The following is a 19,993-nucleotide window of genomic DNA, read 5'->3' on the forward strand; positions in this document are numbered from 1 at the left end:
TTTTTAGCGAATGCTGATTACACATCAGGCATTAGCTATCCTGAGATAGTGTTTATGAGAACATGCTCTGTCCATTGCTATTTTGATAGGCTTTAATTTATTCTCCATGTCCAAAAGATTCCCTGGGCCACATATTCTACAATCCTATTTACACGAGATGGACAGAAGAAGCAAATCTCCAGAGACAGAAAGATCAGTGGTTGCCACGGGCTGAGAAGAAGTGGGGACACTGGGGGGGTGCTGGAGGTCTGTGGGGTTTCCTTTTGGGAAAATCAAAATATTCTCATCTCAATTGCTGTCATGGGCGCACGTCTGTGAGTATACTAAAAGCTAGAGGCTTTAAATGGGTGAATTGTATAGGATGTGAATTATATCTCAACCAAAAGGTATTTTTTTTAAAAAGTGATTCTCCAGTAAACTTGGAAGCAATCATTATTAAACACATTGATATAATAAACGTTCTGAGACATTCTACAGTAAAATATAAACAAGTATCATTAAACTTATTTTCTCATAGGTAGATATCTGTTTGTTTGCTTTGCCTTGTGTATTAACTTAAATCCTTCAGTTTTTCCCCTAATGTTTTCTTTTTTACTTTTATTGTTGCGCAATTACAGTTGTTCCCATTTCCCCCATGAGTCTCCCCTGCCCTACCCACCCCCAGCTCTTACATTTAATCCTGCCCCCACCCCGATTGTCTTTGTCCATGGGTCCTTTACACATGTTCCTTGACAACACTTCCCCTTCTCTACTGTTTTCTTAAACACCAATTTTGCAAGTACACATAGTTCACAAGAACTTATTTAATCTTCACAACGGTTCTTCACGAAAAAGATTATTCTTATTTTAGCAGATGAAATAACTGAAACTCAGAGAAGTTAAGAAATTTGTCCAAGGTATTACAGATAGTAACAAATGAAGATATGGTATGAACCCAGGTCCCACACGTATCTTTGTGATGGAATACCAAGCAGACATTAAAAACATGATGCAGTTTTATATTTATTGATGTGGAGTGAAAGCTACAATAAATCGTGAGGGGAAAGCAGACAATCAAATTGCTCATGCAGTACATATTTTGTAAAAAGAATATATTCATATTTGCAAAAATATCTGTGTGTGTGTGTGTGTTTTAAACTATACACTAAAAAATAGTACTGTTATGGACCAATAAAAAATGTATTTTAAATTTATGAGTATATTCTAATCTTTCAGCAGACCATGTACATGAGTTGTAAATAAAAATGAGAATAAACAATCCTCGTTTCCTACTTCCTGCTCCTCTTCTTGTTCTCTATTAGGACAAAGTGCATCTTGAAAATGTTTTATGTGATGGAGATGTGTAGCTAGTAATCCCAAATGTTCTTTTTTAGGAATGCAGGAATGTTGAATTTCCAATTCAGTATTCTAGATTAACCCTGATTTTCATAGTTTTGTTATTAACCTTGAAATGCTGCTTTTAACCCCACAGATATAACAAAATGTAGAATATTTGCTTTGTTTTTACAGTCGATCAGTTGCTGAAATATAAAAAGCACAGAGAAGATTAGAGCCAAAAAGGCCACGAGGGGATGAATGAGTCAAGCTTCTTCCTTAGTTTAGAGATGAGAAAGTCAAAAGTGCAGAGAAGTTAGGTAATCTGCCCAAGCTCACACAGTGTGTTGCTGAGAGTGAAGCTTAATCTTTCCCTCCCTCAATCCCCAGCCCAGACCTCTTTCTGCTAAATGACAGTATGTCCCCAAGAAAACTTGATTTGATTAAAAACGCTCATGCTTCCTCTTTGCATGGGAAAAACCTGTCAGATGGTACCCAGCAGGTATCTCAAGACTGAAGCTCTCAGACTTGCAAGAATGAATGCTTTATCTTGATCCTCTGTCCCAATAAAGAACAGAAGAAGTGTGTTCAGTATCGGTTTTGTGGCAGAACATGCCATCTAATGTAGTGTCACACTGTGCCTGCCAAGGAGAGAGGGCTGGGCCCCCTTCCGGTTCTGGTCAGTGGTTGGGAACGCTTTGAGCTGCGTGGCATACATCTCCCTGCTGTAATTTGTTGCTCATGGGACTGTCCTCCATGTATTTCTGTGGTTGGTTTTATCTTTCATCCGGGAAATGCAGGGAGCTCAGAAACGCTAAAGAGTGTAATACCTAGTTTAGGGATTTTACTTTTCAAATATTAGAAGTCAAGGTTCAAGTTCAATTAAAGAAACTGAGCTGAGCGAGAGAGACAGAGAGAGATTTTTAAAGCAACCTGGTTGTTTGGAACTGATCTTACATTCATAGTTCAGCCTCAAAATTATTACAAGCTGATCTGATGCTTACAATTAAGTCATATCGTTCTCTCGCTGGACCTAAACAGTCTCACAAAACATCTCAAATAAGATCACTGGGCAACACAATGTACTAAACAGTCACCTTTCATTAAGTGAGTGGCTGTGAATTCTTCACTAAGGACAGCTTACTCCTGCTTTTATATGTCTTCCCTATGCATAAGGTCATTTAAAATATTTGACCACAGAATTGCCTCTGCTTTCCAATAACACCCAATTCATAGGAAGCCTCTGCTTCCTTACACCCTGCCCAACGTCACTCAACTAAAGTCCAAATCTTTTAATAGGTATTTCTAATACCCTCTTATTGAGAAACCCCAAATTAAGGGTTTCTTACTTCTCTATGGTGTCCCTCATGACAATGAGCAATAGACACAACTTCTTCAACTTTAGGCATTTCCAGCGTCTTTTGCTGAAGATCATTGATTATATATTTTCTCTCACTCTCACACTTTCTCTCAGATAGCTAGCTAGCTAAATAGATTTTTTTTCCCAGGGATCTGACCTTACACCATTGTGAAAGCGGTTTTAACAGTCTCTATAGAGTTGTTATTTGCCCACCAAATGCTGGATCTTAAAGTGCACAGGGCAGATAGTTGGGAAAGAAGATGAACAGAAAGTGGCTTAGAGCAAGAACAAGCTATATCTTTGGGGACAGCAATGTGAACTCATGTTTAGCTTAAAACAAACACAGATGGTTACATATAGAAATATTTATAGATATGTCTGTATATACCAATTAGTAGTATACACAAATATCTTATGGCCAAATTATCTGTGAGGGCCAAGAAGCAAAAACAACCCCATAACAATGAGGACACCTAGTGTCTAGAACTTGGTTTCTAATGCCATCGTGTGATGAAAGGAATCAGAACACCTCGGAGCAATGGCTGATTCTAGGAGTGGGACAAGAAATACATGCTATCAGACTGAAGCATTTTACAGTGCCAGAAAGCAAGAAAATGCTAAAAATTAAATCACTGTGTGGGATTTTGTCAAAGAGATACAGGAGCCAACCGAAAGAGCTCCTAATAGCCAACACTGGAACCATTTGAACCACAAAATGAAGTAATATTAGATCATAACCCAAAGCATAAAATAAATATTCATGTGTCCATACTGATACAAGTAAATGACTGAACAATAAAAATAAATAAATAAGGGACAATAGACAAATCTCTCATGCAGAAGGATTCCAAGTACTAGATGAAGCTATTCTGCCCTTAAGGAGATAGAGCACTATTCCCTACTCCTAAACATGAGCTGAGCATAGGGACTTTCTTCCCAGAAAATACAGTACAGAAAGAAGAAAAAAAGTAACTTTACATGGGATAAACCTGACAAATACTACCTCAAGCCAGATAATCAAAGCTAATGACAGTGATAAGTCATAATGATAGTATGTATCTTTGACATTATGGGATGAGAATGGTACTTTGTCTCTGTGTTTTTCTTCCCAGAAACACATAACTCCAGTGCAATCATGAGAAAAAACATCATAGAAACACCAATAGAAGAACATTCTACAAAATACTGGACCAGTAGTCCTCAAAATTGTCCAAGATAACAAACACAAGAAAAATCTGAGCCACTGTTACAAATGAGAGGAGCCTAAGTAGTTTTGACTATTAAATATATTGTGGTATTCTGGATGGGATCATGAAATAAAAGGAAAACACTGGGGAAAAAGTGAAGAAATTTGAATAAAGTATGGCTTTCAGTCAATAGTATAACACCAATATACATTTATTATTTGTGACAAATGTGCCATATCAATGGAAGATGTAAATAATAAAGAAAATTGGGTATGAGGTATATAGAAACCCTGACTATTTCGTAAATCTAAAACTATTCTAAAATTTTTTTAAAATATTGGATTCTACAAACATGAGCTGTAGCCCACGAAGATGGACTGAGATTCGGGTCACTTCTTATTGCCTTTGATCTTGAAGGCATGCATGTCCATGCCATGTGTTTAGCTCTATGGTTAAGAGATAAACACACACACTCAGGAGAAAGAGAAGCTGAAGTAGAACCCTGAGGAAGACGGGGCAGTGGCAGCCCTTTTGCTTCTCTGCGTCAATGAAGTAAGAGTCAGGAGACAACTGGCAATCATGAACTACAACATTGACTGCTGCTTCACGTCTGCCCCCAAATTGCACGTAAAATCTCACCTGCCTCTGATGCACCCTAAACAAAAGTACACCCAGAAGAAATTCTGGAAAATATATTTAGCATAGCCAAGTTGACATATTTGCAAAGCCACCCTACCCAAGTACATAACATCCCAACACTTGGTCAGTGGGGCAGAGATGTCACATGACAAACTAGTGTCCCCAAGAAAGACAGAGCTGGCTTAAATGCCCATTGAAGTATTTATTATAAATGTTCACCATTTCTTTGGAACATATTTTGATAGAAAGAAGGAAGCCAGAGGCAAGGTGAATGCAGGAGTCCCTGGGTGAGAGGAGGAGAGGAGGATACAAATGGAATGTGGTCATGAGAGAAGACAGGCTTTGGTCTCATGCGAAGGCCCAGCACTGATCCAGAAACAAAGAAAATTCTCCTCTCAGGTATAAAAGTGTTTACTTCAACTAACATAACAATGCTGATGTTCTTATTTTGGGGGGCTCTCATCCAAGTTAATAGTTAACATAAAATTTAAAAGTAATCATGTTATTTTCCAAAAGCAATTCACAAATAGGAATTCATCTATTTGATTCAATCAAAACAAGTGTTAAATTTTAATTTTCCATCTTGACGCAAAAATGTAACAGCCGGACCAAAGTTGTTCTTTGCTGCCTTCTTAGTCAATGGGAGTTTTGGACCCTGACAATAGGAATTTTTGATTCTGTAAACGGTGATCTTCTCAGACTAAGACTGGTCTGTTAACTAGACTGTACACTTTTTGAGACAGGAGTCACGCACAGCTTGTTTTTAATCACTCTGTTCTCAGCAGTGTGCAGAGTTCCTAGCACATAGTAGGGTCCAATAATTATTGGCTGAATGATTTAATAGTGTGGGCGAATTTGCAAATAAAAAATATTAAGATTACAGTAGCAGTATGTTAACTTCATAGTCAGACAACTCTGCTCCTTGGACCCCAGACAAATTATTTAACATATAAACTGAAAATACAGATAATCTTCATTCTGATGACTCACAGTTTTATACTTTTAGCCCAAACTACCTTTCTGAACTACAGTTCCGCACATCCAATTGCCTGTTTGACATGTCCATTTGGACTTCTGGTAGACTTGGCAGACTCAACATGTCCAAATTAAGCTCCAGATGAGTTTCTCCCCAATAAAAACAGCCTTTGATGGACTGTTTCACATTCACTAATGCCAGCTTCATTCTTCTAATTGCTTGTGCCAACTCTTTGATGTCATCTTTAATCCCTCATTTTCTCTCAAAGTCTACAACAGATTCATCATCAAATTTTGTCATCTCTATTTCCAAAGTATTTATAATTGCCCATTTTCTATCATCCCTACTGCCATCATTCTGATCTAAGCCACTATCATCTCCCACTATGATTAGGTCTTACAATATCCCTGCTTCTGTCATTTTTGTCCCTGAAGCCTGTTCTCAAAATAGTAGCCAAGTTCATCTCCTTAAAAACATAAGTTGCAGTTGAATTTCTATTCAGAGAAAAAGCCCAAATGCCAAAATACTTACTATGAGCTACAATGTTCTATAAAATCTGCCCCTTTCTCCTTTAGTTATTCTTTATACATTTATCTTCTACTTTGACCCTTATTCACTCACTCTGGGCACAACGGACTACTTAGAGTTCAATTTCATCTGCAACAAACTAGGGATAATGGGAATAATTTCTAACTTAGGTTTCATCAAAGGCATTAAATGAGATAATGCATATGGAATTTATCCCAGAGCCTGCTTGTGAGAAGCATTTAACAGGAGTGAATAGTACAAGCCATTACCATCATTACAATTATCACTGCTTCCCAAGGAAGCAATAGTCAAAAGACTGTATGTATACTCGTTTTGATTATTGACCTCTATAACCATTTGATTCTAAATCACTTTCAACTGCTTCTCAAAGTCAAACTCATCTTCCTAGGTTAAAAGAAATTTGTCATGCATTTATTTTTTTTAATTTTATTGAATTTATTGGGGTGACATTGGTTAATGAAACTATATAGGTTTCAGGTGTACCAGTCTATAATACATCATCTATATACTGTATTGTATGTTCATTACCCTAAGTCAAGATTCTTTATATCACCATTTATCCCAACGTTACCCTCTTTTTCCTCCTCCCTCCCCCCCACCACCTTTCCGTCTGGTTCTCACCATATTGACATCTGTGTCTATAAGTTGGGTTTTATTTTTTTTGCTTAATTCCTTTATTTTTTTCATCTAGCCCCTCCAAACCTCCTCCCCTCTGACAGCTGTCAGTCTGTTCTCTGTATCTGTGAGTCTGTTTCTTTATTTTTTTTTAAGTTTATTTGTTCATTAGATTCCACATACAAGTGAAATCATATGGTTCTTAACCTTTCTCTGACTGGCTTATTTCACTTAGCATAATACTCTCCAGGTGCATCCATGCTGTCACAAATGGTAAGATTTCCTTCTTTTTCCAGCCAAGTAGTATTTCATTGGGTAAATGTACGGCAGCATTTTTATCCACTCATCTACTGATGGGCACTTGGGATGCTTTCAAATCTTGGCTATTATAAATAAGGGTGCAATGAACATAGGGTTGCATATATTCTTTGGAATTAGTGTTTTGGGTTTCTTCATACATATTCCCAGAAGTGGAGTTGTTTGGTCATAAGGCACCTCTATTTTTTTTAATTTATTGATTTTTAGAGAGAGGGGGGATATCAATTTGTTGTTCCACTTATTTATGCATTAATTGGTAGATTCTTGCATTGTCTTGACTAGGAATCACACCTACAACCCTGGCATATTGGGAAAATGTTCTAAACAACTGAGTTTAGCCAGGGCTCATTTTAATGTTTTGAGGTAACCCCATATTGTTTTTCAAAGTGGCTGCACCAATCTGCATTCCACCAACAGTGCACAAAGGTTGCACTTTCTCCATCCCCATCCTTGCCAAACACTTGTTCATTGGTTTACTGATGATAGCCATTCTGACAGGTGGAAGGTGATATGGCATTGTAGTTTTAATTTGCATTTCTCTTATGATCAGTGATATTGAGCATCTTTTCATATGTCTGTTGGCCATCTATACATCCTCTATTTAGGTTTTCTGCCCACTTTTTAATTGGATTGTTGTATTTTTTGTATTGAGTTGTATTAGTTCTTTATGAAGTTTGGACAGTAACCCGTTATTAGGTGTATCATTAGCAGATATGTTCTCCCTTTCAGTGGGTTGTCTTTTCATTTTGTTGATGGTTTGCTGAATTTATTTATTTTTTAAATTTGGTTCAGACCCTTGAAAGACTTCCAAAATGCAATTTTAAAATTATTCTGAGTTTCAGAAACAACAGTTGCAAAACAGTTTTTGCTTAGATAAATACTCAATTAATTGTATAAATTCTAATTTTTTTAAAAAAATCAGCTCTATTACTTTAGTCATGTTTTGTACAACAGACAGCACAATATATTCTGACTCATATTTGAATAATACCATGAACAGCTAGCAATAAATAAAACAGATTTAGGTAATATGTTTGTTTTCTTTCTGAGATTTTTAAAAATGGGAGCAAAGTGAAAGTTTTTGTTGCTACTGTTGGTTTTGCTGCGTATTTATTTATTTTTTAATTTCCCTTTTGTTTTCAGGCTTCAGAACACTAAAGAAATCTGACACCAGTTCCTCCTGCTACATAATGGTGAATTTGGGAAATGAAATCTCTTTATACATTTACCATTGATTCACTTAAAGTCAAGGCAAGAATTTATGTCTCTATGCCTCATTGTACTATTCCAAACTTTGAGAAATGTTGGGAAATTTCAATCAATATGACTTAAAGAAAGCCCCCTGCAATATTGGCCCATTAATGATGGACCACCATAATGTGTCTCACTTAATAGTAGTCTTTCTTTGAGTAGAGAATTCACTTTCTTGGCCTGGTGACTTCCTGGGCAGGTGCATATTCTTCTATATGGAGCCACATAAAGGGCCCAGTTTCTTTTCAATGACCTCCAAAGACCCAAAGACCTTGAATTAGAAGGGATTCTGTCCACATCCTCTGTCCTTCTCTTGTGTTATTTCATCAAGTTTCCCAAAATCAGAAACCCCAAGTCAAAACTAGGCATGTGTGTTCTTGAATGCTCCTCACTGCAATATATTGGGTCAAAATATTTTATGTTTACGGCCCATCTCTCCCCATAGATGTAAGCTCCAGGAGCACAGAAATTTTAAATTATGTTTTCCCAATGTATCCATCATTTCTAGAACAGTAAATATAGTCTGAATCAATGAATTGTTTTCCCTATATAACATGTAGGGTCATGTAGTTTGAATATCTATCATTTTGTTAATGCCAAACATGAGAGAAATCCAAGAAATGTCCTTGATTTGCAGGCTTTGAAAAGCCTTCCATTGGTCATGTGTGTGGGTACCGTATGACCCAAAATGTCAAAGCCTTGCAAGAAAAAAAAAATGAAAAATGTGAAAAAAAAATCAATGATTGCCATAGGGCTTACATAAAACATCTTAGAGTTGCAAGTTTGTTTTAAGTTGATCACAATTTAACTTTATTTGCATACAAAAACTCCACACTTTATCTCCTCCCTCGTATTATATTATCAATGCTACAATTTACATTTAGTTATTTTGTGTATCCATTAACATAATGTAGTTATAGTTATTTTAATACTTTTCTTTTAACTTTTATATTAGAATTAAAATATATTTACTCACTACCATGACAGAGCTCTGGGCTACTGGGGGTCTGCCACGGCCGCAGACCACTGTGATCAATAACGTCCCCGCTACCTTTTCCTCACAAAAGGAGAGAGAAAAGTAACCAGAACAGTGCATTTGAAGAGCACAAAGACATAAAATACAATTTTAAACAAAATTATTTATAGAAACAAGGACTGACCAAAATACATTGTGCCAGGTCTGCACATCCTAGGGTTTTCCCTGCATATATAGTATTATTCACAAATTATAACCATAGTGTGCAAATAACAGTGTCTCCAGCTACACTGCAGATATTTATTTCATGGTGCAGAGAGTTCATAGAGTTTTTTATAATTGCTTCATAATAGCACAGGAAGTAGAGGTACCACAATTTGTGCTCCAATCCCCATAACACTCGACATTTTATTTGGTAGTGAGTTCATTTCTGTTCGACCTTTTAGCTTCCCCCTCATTAATGTGGTTTTGCCTTTAAAGTTGGTTTTGCTCCCATTTGTCTTCTGATTTTCTCTACCCGTTTTAATGTATGTTCTCTTGTCATTTTTGTGTCTCCATTAATGATTTTGTTCTTTATAATTATTATTTCGTTCAGCCTCTGGCTTTCCTCGCTAGTGTAGTTAGACTTCTCTTTTCGTCACAAATAGATGGACTGATCCTGCTCTGGCATTTGGCAAGAAATCACTCCTTCTCTCGTTAGACATCCATTTGGCTTTTCTTTTTTTCTAATTGGAATACCAATTTGGTTCTACCTTTGCCAAATCTTGAAATTTTAAAAGATGTATTATTATTATTGTGTTGTCTGTATTTTATTCTCCTGGTGAAATTATAATTTCTTGCCCTTAACTCACTGATATCCAAGGAAGCGCTTTCAAGCCTTGGCTACAGGAGCATTTTTTTCATTTGTAAAACTCATGTTCAGATATCACTTTTTCTATAAGGTCTTCCCTGTCTTTACTTTTGGGCAAAATTATTTCCTCGATGGTCTAAAGCTTCTGGTTTATAAAGTTCTCTTATTTTATGTCTCTGATTCACTATCTGAACTGAGTTTCTGAGTATAGGAAGCTGATCTTGCAGGTTGGTTATATCTCTGCCACTTAGCACAACTAAAAGTCCGTCATGGCTGATTAGTGAATGCCTCCCTCCATAGCTGTTTCTCAGAAGGAAAAAATCAAATCCATATTTCATCTGGTCACTTTCATTTTCATTTAATATTTTAATTTTAATTACAAGGTATTTTAATAACCCACCAAAGTACATACACCAATGACTCTACCATTCGTGCATCTACCTACGAGATTTAAAAGACTTTTAATAGTTTTCATTATTTGCTTGTTCACATCTCCCTATTTGAAAATAAATGAAATATCATAAATCTGAGTAAAATTTTATTCTTTCTCATTCCTCCTCTCTTTCATTTCCAGGGCTATCTGATCGATGCGTATCATTCTCATACATGCTTTTGGACACTTAAAGTATAGACATGGATCTATAAACAATGCATATCACTGTGTTGTATGTTTAAAATATCACAAAATCAAGTTGCTCAGGAAAAAAAAGTGATAATTTTTTACCACCACCTTCCATTTTTAGACCTGCATTTTATCATGCATGGACAAGAAAAACAAGAAACCCTTCACTCCTATGACCTTACTGGCTATATCCAAGCTTCTGACATCATCAATAATTTGTGTTCATTTTGTATATTAGGGTGCTCCAAAAAATATAGAACCTGTAAGATGTGCAAGCATGTGTGTATGTGTATAAAGAGATTTATTATAAAAAATCAGCGAATGTCATTACGAAATCTGGCAAGTCCAAAATTTGCAGAGTGAGCTAGCAGGCTGAAGACCTAGAAGAACCCATATTCTAGTTTGTGTCTGAAGGTTGTCTGTTGTCAAACCAGCACAGGAGATGTTGCAGGCGAAACCTGCAGGCTGTCTGCTGAAGCGCCCTCTCTTCCTGAGGAGAGAGACAAACTTGTGTGATACTCAGGCCTTCAGCTGAATGGATGAGACCCACCTACACCCTGGAGGGCATCTGTTTGACTCAGCATCCCCTGATTTCAATGTTAACTTCACCTAAAAGCACCTTCAATGATGTCTGACAAATATCTGGGTACTCCATGCCCCAGCCAAGTAGACACATAAATTAACCAACTCTCTTCCCTAACTCTGCTTAATTTCAGGTAAAAGTCTTTGAACAACACCATACTGTGTTCAGGAGAGAGGTGCCATGGCTGAAACACATTTCCTCTACCATTTCTTTTGGAAGAGAGTCGTAGCCTCAGATCAAATCATTCACCCTAACCTTCATCAGAGTCATAATACCTGCCCCTCCTCAATCTCGGACCCTGCCGTGCACATTTGGTATTATGAACAACTCCATCCTGATATGCCCTTTTTCATTTAACGAATAGGCAGGACTAAAACTAAATCCTTTACATGAAATAATTAACCCTGCCTCAAATTGGTCTTTGTTTCTCGTTTGAACGTTCCTCCTGGTTCTTTTCTCTCAATGCCCCTTAAGCTAAAGCCCTAGCCTTCTACAGTCTTGTAATCTATGCTATTCACTCCTAATTGAAGTCATGCTTAACCCAGTTTGTGCGATTTTAATTAATCCTTCAAGCCTTCCTTCAAGCAAATGTTCCTACTTGAAATCTTACTTCACTTATGTTTGTAAAACTTTAATTAGTTCTCCAAGGCTGCTGCTTCTGAACTTTCTCTTTGACTCCATCAATTCTGCTACCACTTTTCATAAATTCTTTGATGCCCTCATTGTAAGATGCAAAGTGGATTAATAACAAATTTTATTTTTCATGTGAGGGAATAGACAGCAATGAATTAAAAGTATACATTTCCATTTAAAAAATAAACTGCCAAAATAATGCATTTATTTACATAATAATATAGCTCTTCTTTTTCATTATCACAATCAAAATTTGAATTAAAAAAATTGTCTCCTTAGCCAAAGTCCAAGGAGTCTTCGTATTCTCTTCTAGCCACTGGCAGTTAAGCGTAACATCCTAGCAACGAGCTGCTGTTTACAACCTGCACTTACGTCCTCCCTCTGTTCTCCTCCTGAATGTACTCCATTCAGGCGTGATTTTGGTATACATGCAATATAAGCTACAGTAAATAATTTAGGAAACTTTAGTTCTTTTCCTATCCCCTCAAATTGTTTCATCATGAACATCAACTGTTCCTTCAAGGCTTGTTAGAAATGCATCAATAATACTATGTATAGGGTGATATTTAGAAGTAGAATATTTCAATTTTCTTTGCTGGTTATTGATTTAATCAACTGTCTTGAGTAATTGCATTCAACTATGGTTTCCTTAAGTTGACCATCTAATCTAGGTGTCTAAATTTATTGGTGTAAATTCATATAAATATTATTGTATACTTTTATTCAATAACTAAATAATTAAATGCCAAACATTTCATTGTTATTCAAATTCTAATTTCTTGCCTACAATATTGTTTTCTTTTCCCCATTTATGAATTCCTTCCTTTTATTCTCTTCCATGTTTTTATCTTTATTTTATTAAGAATTAAATAATAAATATTTAATCTTTTGTTTGCTAATATAGTAGGAGAAATTTGCACACACACACACACTTTATCCATCAGAATAGGACTGCTGAATCTTAAGGTTAAATCAAGACTGACACATTCATGGAAATACAAACAACAGATATGTGGAGAGCAGAACCAATAAAATAGCATTGGTCCGATTAAGAGAGCATAAAGCATGTAAAACAAAGTGGAGTCACTTATATCAACTAAAATGGCTGTGAGTCAGCCATGACACTTTGGCTCAAGAGGGAAATTACCTAGGTGAGAATAAACACATCTGGCAAGGAGACATATCTGCCTACATGGTCAGAGCAGACACATCTGGCAAGGAGACACACTTTCACTATCTGCACACATGGTCAGAATAGCTGTTCTGCAGGGAGGCGCCACCCACAGATAGTCGCCTGGGGAAGTTCCGCACTTGGCATCAGGGGTGCCAGGACATTTATTGGAAGGACCCAGTAGGGTGGAGTATACAGCTTTCAAGGTATAACTGAGGCAGGTTCCAGACGACTGCTGAGACAGCTGAGCTCCACACGCCGGAGTGCTGCTCCATGCCACACTGGTCTCCCTTGGCATCGGCCACCAGAGGCTCTGCCCTGCTGCCCCCCTGGCTCTGAAGATCCTTTCTTGCAAGACACTGACAACTCCCGTGCCCACAATGCTGTCTCCTGGAGCTGCAGCCTGAGACTCTGGGATTCGGGTTCATTATCCCCCATTGATTGCTGTGTGGGTATATTTCTCTTAGATTGTTAGAGTGTAGGATATTAATGTATGTTGATGTTCTCCTGTGAGCAAACCTGCATTCAATAAAAGCTGAGTGAAGAGCATAGTTACTGTGTGTGACTCTTTTCTATTCCTTGGTGCTGGGCTGCTCAGCAGGCAGCTAGCTGAGTGGTTGCCCAGCTGACTTATGGGAAAGACTGTATCAGGAACATACACTCATGACAAGACATTAAAAAGCTAATGACGTTCATTATTATTGCAATTGGTCTCAGTTTGAGCAGAGAGGAAATAAAAGCCACTGTAAGAAAATAAAGAGATTCCACTGATTCTTAAAATCTGTTTTCACCTAATAAACAAAACACTATTTTTTCCACATGGGTTTAAGATATAGGTTTTCTAACAAATATCTTATCCATTAATTAGAGCTCATCCTCACCTCTGTTCAACTGCAAGATGGGTACGACTAAGGGTGACGAGCATTGCTCTTCGCCCCACAAAAGCTGGAGCACTCCTCTAGGGACAAGACTCCTTTGGGGCTGAGATCCCACCACATCTCCCATGCTCTGCATCTATGCCACCTTTGGACATTTAAGGTTGATTGATGGGGGGTGGGGGAAGACCCCCTGTGTGGAGGGAAGGAGGAGGGCATGGCCAATAAACTTTCATTAAAAGGAGTGACATTATCCTGCAGGAGCGACATGGCGTTTGGTAACGAAATGAGTCAGACAGAGAAAGACAAACACTGTATGGTCTCACTTACACGTGGAATCTAAAAAATACTGAACTCACAGAAACAAAGAGTAGAGTGTTGGTTGCCAGGCGCGGGGGTGAGCAAAATGTGAAGAGGTTGGTCAAAGGGTCCAAACCTCCAGTTACAAGATGAGTAAATTTGGAGGATCTAATGTATACTTGGTAACTACAGTTAATAATACTATATTGTAGGTTTAAAAGTTGCTGAGAAAATAGATCTCACACAGACAAAAAGACAACTATGTAAGGTGGCAGTTGTGGTAACTGACCTTATGGTGGTAATCATTTCACAGTAGGCACGCGTGTCAAAGCATCATGTGTACACGTGAGATTTGCACAATGCTGTGTGTCAATAATATCTCAATAAAGTGGGGGTGACTTTTAAAAAGATAGATGTACATTAGATAGCATCTGGGGGTTTCACCCTCAGGAGCGAGTTAGGAGTGGAGTTTACTGAGAGGGTGTACACCTTTAATCTCAAAGTGCTTCTCTACTGAGGCTCAAGGGAAATGACCTTAGCTATCTTTTCTTTCACCCGTAGATAATACCTCCAGAAACTAAGTCTGTTAACATTGGCTCCTTCGGGCTTAATAAAAGTTTCTTAAAAGCTATGATACTGAGGCTGAATCTTGAAAAATGAGTTCAGTTTTATCAATGTGGGCAAGGAAGAAAAGATCTAGGAAGAGAAAAGTTAAGAAAAAAGAAACTATCACCCACTCTGACCTCAAATTTAACTGAGAAAAAGACCTGGAGGCACGTAGATGGAGATAAAACTATCAGCTTCCTTTCTGAGAAAGGCTCTACCAAAGGCAGTGATGTAGACATGTGGCCAGTAATATTCTCTGATGCCTTCACGTAGCATCGCTGCGAGCCATGTCAGATTTCTGAAGCATAAGATGTTACTTCTGAGGCTGAGTTACAAAGAAGGTCTGACTTGCAGCTTACTTGTTTTGCTCTACTGTTTGTTTCTCTTCCTGACTCTTCCCAATGTGCTTGCTCTAATAAAACAAGCTGCCTTGTTGGGAGCTGTCCTATGGAGGGCAGTACGTAGAAAGGACCAGTAGTCAACAATGTCACGAGGAAGCGGGGAGGTGACTCTTTCCCCGGCCAGCCTTCAAATGACTGCAGCCCTAGCCAATACTTTAATTTCAGCCCTTGAGACGATGTGAAGCAGAGGGTAAGCCAAACCTGGCTTTTCAGACTATATTGTAAATAGCAAACACTACAAATTCAGAACTGCACAGGGTCAAGTGCCCCGTGCATTTGTCTACTGACAAGGCCATTTTCTCATGCTTATCCTATGAGACAAGGTATGTATGGGGGAGGGGGTAAGGTCCCTCCACTAGAGCAGAATCTATTCTGGGTTTAGTCGATGCCCAGGCTGGCATGCCTCTTCTCGGGACAATGGGGAGACAGAACTGCATGTGTCTCTGTCTTGTTGCTTCTAGTTTATGAGACGTCCTTTCTCCTAATATAGTCCACTGCATAGCGCATGCTGTGTTAAGTTACGGAATCTATTCCATCCACTTGAACACCCCCTCACCCTTAGAAAAACAGAGAGGAGGGAGTGAGAGACAGAAGGTATGTCAGAAGTAGTTATTTTTCCTATATTTTTCCATCCATTTGTGTGTAAATGTGAGGAGTTAAGGATCCTTTTCCCACCTCCTACACATATGTGCGTGTACATGTCTACACACAACACACACCAATAAAAGGTAGAAAAGTATGAAAAGATAGGATGGATTTGGGAAATACAAGTGAATCTGCAAGACAAGATGAAAAGGTAAGTTCAAGGACACCGTGTGGTGGAGAGTCAGAATGCACGTCAGTAATACCACCCTGTTGCAAAACTACACGTTGCCCAGCCCTGGAGTGGTGCCCCTTGGAGCTGCGCAAGGCAGTGGCCCTGGCAGAGCCCTTACATCATATCTCCCCTTCTCTCTTGACCTTTGTTATTTTAGGGATGGTGGTTTTATAGGCACAAGCGAAAAAAAAAAAAGTCTAAATGGATCTGAGATCTGTACCCAAGGCACTGAATAGCTTCTTACCTTGCATTTGTGGGGCTGCTCAAAATTAGTGGGATGATCCATTGGAGCCCCTCAAACTTGTCTGGCAGTACACTATTCCACTGTCTGACTGAAGCTACTTATATCTTGTGTCACATTCTGCAGCAACTCAGTTTTAAGCAAAGATTAATGCAGTCGGAGCATTTTGCAGAAGTAGTAAATCACTCTTGCAAATGATTGCAACTCTGGAGCTTCCCAGCCCGAGAGTTATTCATGTGGCTCTCCAGTATTGTTTTCATAAACAGATACTGTTTCATTGGTTGCTAATCATTGCTGCCAAAGTCAGAGTCAGCTCAAGGCTAGGGGGATGCCTAGCTTTTATTTAAGGCAGCAAAACATTTGCAAAATGTACAAAATGTCAAGCTGCTCCCTGTCTCTGACTTTTCTTGTGGTGATGGACTCTGAATGCACACTGAATATATGTTTAAAAAGAGTTTGTATTCTAAGCCACCACATATCAGTTCTCATCCAAGCAGTAATCATCCCATTTTTTTTGGTAACCAATCCATTCATTATTTAATGTTTTATAATTCTCTCTTTTACTATATTGGCTGTGTTGAGCAATGGTAGTTTCCGGTGTTAAAATAAGTGACAGTCACATGAGTCAATGCTACCAGGATGGTTTCCAGGAAGACTAACTTTTCCTTGGTCTTTTATTACACAGTCCTAGAAGATAGCATTTCTAGAAAAAAATTACAATCAATACATCTCTATTGGTTTTTGTCTTTCATCATTGAAAGTCTTTCAGGGCAGCAAAGGAGCACAGATCCAAGGCCTTTCAGTGCACGGACACACAGGAGAGGCTCAAAGATTAACTGAACGGCAGCTCTCAACAGTCAAACAGGACCACATGCGTTTCTGGAGCTTTTCAGCGACGCTTATGTAGATGTGGGAAACTTTCCCTGATGGGAGCAGATGAAGAAATCATTTCATTTGAAGCCCTCACTGCTCTCATTCTGGGATCAAGACTGTTTTGAATTCCAGCTTCTTTATCAGATTTTTTGCCCCCAAGAAAAGGTCTATTTCAAGCACTCCACCCATCTCTGAAATAAAGTTGAGAGAAATCATCTTTAAAAATACCAACCTAAAACTGGCTGCACCTCAGACAGCCTTCCACCCTTTTGGCACAGCCCATAGGCTAATGCAGCATTCCTCGTCAGGTGAACTGGCTTCGGCATCTCCTCCCTTCACTTAATACCTGGAAGGCTTGGTGGCTGATGTGGAAGTGGCATAAGTAGATGCAAGCAAACCACAGGCAAAGGACTTCAGAAAAATACTTAGGTTGATTTCATGACTGCTGACATCATGTCCTTTCACTCAATGTCATCGAAGTCAGGCTCATCAACTGTTGTGGCTTTGCTTCCATGGATGACATCTCATTTTCTCCCAAAAGTCAGTCCTCCTCTTCTTCTGGCAGAGGTAGAATCATGTGTCCCCTTCATCTCCTGTGTCAAGTGGGGGCTTGAGGAGGGGTGAACAGGGCTGGGGCACGTCACATAACAGGCCTCGTGGGCTCGAGGGAGTACACCTCTTCTTCCTGGTTTAAAGCCTCCATTTAGAGCCACGTAGTATTACACTCGTTCAAGGTGAACGGGTAAAACACAAATTCCCTTGCCCATGCAAAGGACCCGGGCAGATGGTAGGAACCAAAGTGGGGGACCCAGATATTAGGAAAGCTTAGGGGCAGGGTGGCAAAGTAAGCAAATGGAAAACCATGTGACATGAGTCCAGAGGTATGCCAGAGAGCCTCAGAGGGTTTGGTTGGTGTGGTTGCTCATGGGCTATGGACTGAGTGTTGGGGTTCTCCACAAAGCTCATATATTGAACCCCAAACTGCCAGTGTTATATAATTCAGAGGCCGGCCTTTGAGAGAGGCCATTAGATCATGAGGGTGAAGCTCTCACTATGGGGTCAGTGCCTTTATGCGAAGAGAACAACAGAGCTTGCTTTTTCTTGCTGCTCTCTGCCCTATGAGGACACAGAAAGAAAAATGGCGCCTGCAAACCAGGACGCGGCCCCCACTCCAGACACGGCGCGCTCCGGCACCCTGCTCTTAGGCTTCCCAGCCCCCAGGACTGTGAGAAATACTGATAATTATTTAAGTCACCCAGTTTATTGTAATTTGGGATAACATCTCAAGTTCACTAAGATATCATTGGATGTCATTCATTTCTTGGTCTCATTTAAAAGACAAGACAAACATTTATTTTAGGAAACAGATAAATCAGTCTACATTGTCTATAGCATGTTTTAATCATTTTTATTATATTTAGTTAATAGAGGAAGAGGAAAGTAGTCTTTAATATCCTATTATTATTTTTTTCACTTGTAACAGTAAGAACGGAACAGAATTGTCCCTGAAAATTGCTAAGACAGAGTGATTGTGAAATGCCATCTCTACTTTCATACTGTCTGATAAGGATCCATTGCTCCAATATCACTCCCCCCAACAACCACCAAGGAGCTGATGTACTTACTGCGTAAAGTCTAAACAGCAATGACAATCTATAGTAGCACTATCCAATAGAACTCTGTCACGTGGGAAGTATTCTGTATCTTGACTATTCAATAAATGGCTAATAAGCACTTGAAATACAGTTAATGAAACTGAGAAAATCAATTTTAAAATTGTATGTAATTTCAGTTAATTTAAATGTAAACAGCCACTTGTATTGGACACATTGGATAGTGACAATGCTGCCCTTCAGTTCCAACATCATGTGCTTTACCTCCTTAGAGAAACTTTTGAACTATTCAAGCCAGACAGAGTGTGCCTTGGGCCAGTTCTTCACCATTGTGGTGGGTTATGATCCCAATTGGGATATGAGATCGCATTCAGATCAGATTTAATTCTCATTTGAAAAATATCTACCTTTACACACACATGTGCGTGTGTGCGCCCTTCCATCTTACTTCTCTGTATGCTTATATAAAAACACACAGTCTGATGGAAAAAGAAAATCCATAAACTTCAAAGGATGTCTTATGATATCTAAGCAGCTAGGCTTTGCACTCTTGTTTATTTTAATCAATGCTATTACAGTCAGGACCAACTTCTATGCAGTAAACTTATCTTCTAAAATAGCTATAAATACTAGCAAATCATACGGAGAATTGAGCTTGTGCAGAAAGCTCCAGAAGAAAAATATAAAAATCCAGGCTTTGGAAATACATATATTATGGTCCATTGCAGATGGAGCTGTAGAGAGACATCATGGCTAGGTGGCCAGTGCACTTCTAAGGATCACAAAATCCTGAACCCTTGTGCCAGTGCTACCATGTACTAGCTGTGACGACCCTGGCCAAGTTAATGAACCTCTCTGAGCCTGAGAGTCCCTGTCTGTAAAAGAAGATATTCATTCCTGACTCTTAAAATCATTGTGAAAATTAAATAAGATACTATGTGCAAATAGCTAAGTACGTAGTAGACTTCAAATGCCTTAATCCCTTGCCTTCCTATTTTTAAGGTGCATATTTTGAACCATCTGATAAGTAATCGAAGCTATATACATTCCAGAAATATTCAGTCAATCAGACACCTGTGTGAAATAAGAGTTCAGTGTGACTTTTCAAGTAGGCTCTATACAAGCAGGGTATATCTATGCCCCAAGCAAATGGTCACATTCTAAGGGGGGGGGGGGGCGGCTTCTTTTTCAGAAAATCCTCTTTAGTTGGTACCTTCATTATG

Source organism: Pteronotus mesoamericanus, unplaced genomic scaffold (genome assembly GCF_021234165.1).
Source record: "Pteronotus mesoamericanus isolate MK-2021 breed Mesoamerican mustached bat unplaced genomic scaffold, CSHL_Meso_final contig_84, whole genome shotgun sequence".
NCBI classification, from domain to species: Eukaryota; Metazoa; Chordata; class Mammalia; order Chiroptera; family Mormoopidae; genus Pteronotus; species Pteronotus mesoamericanus.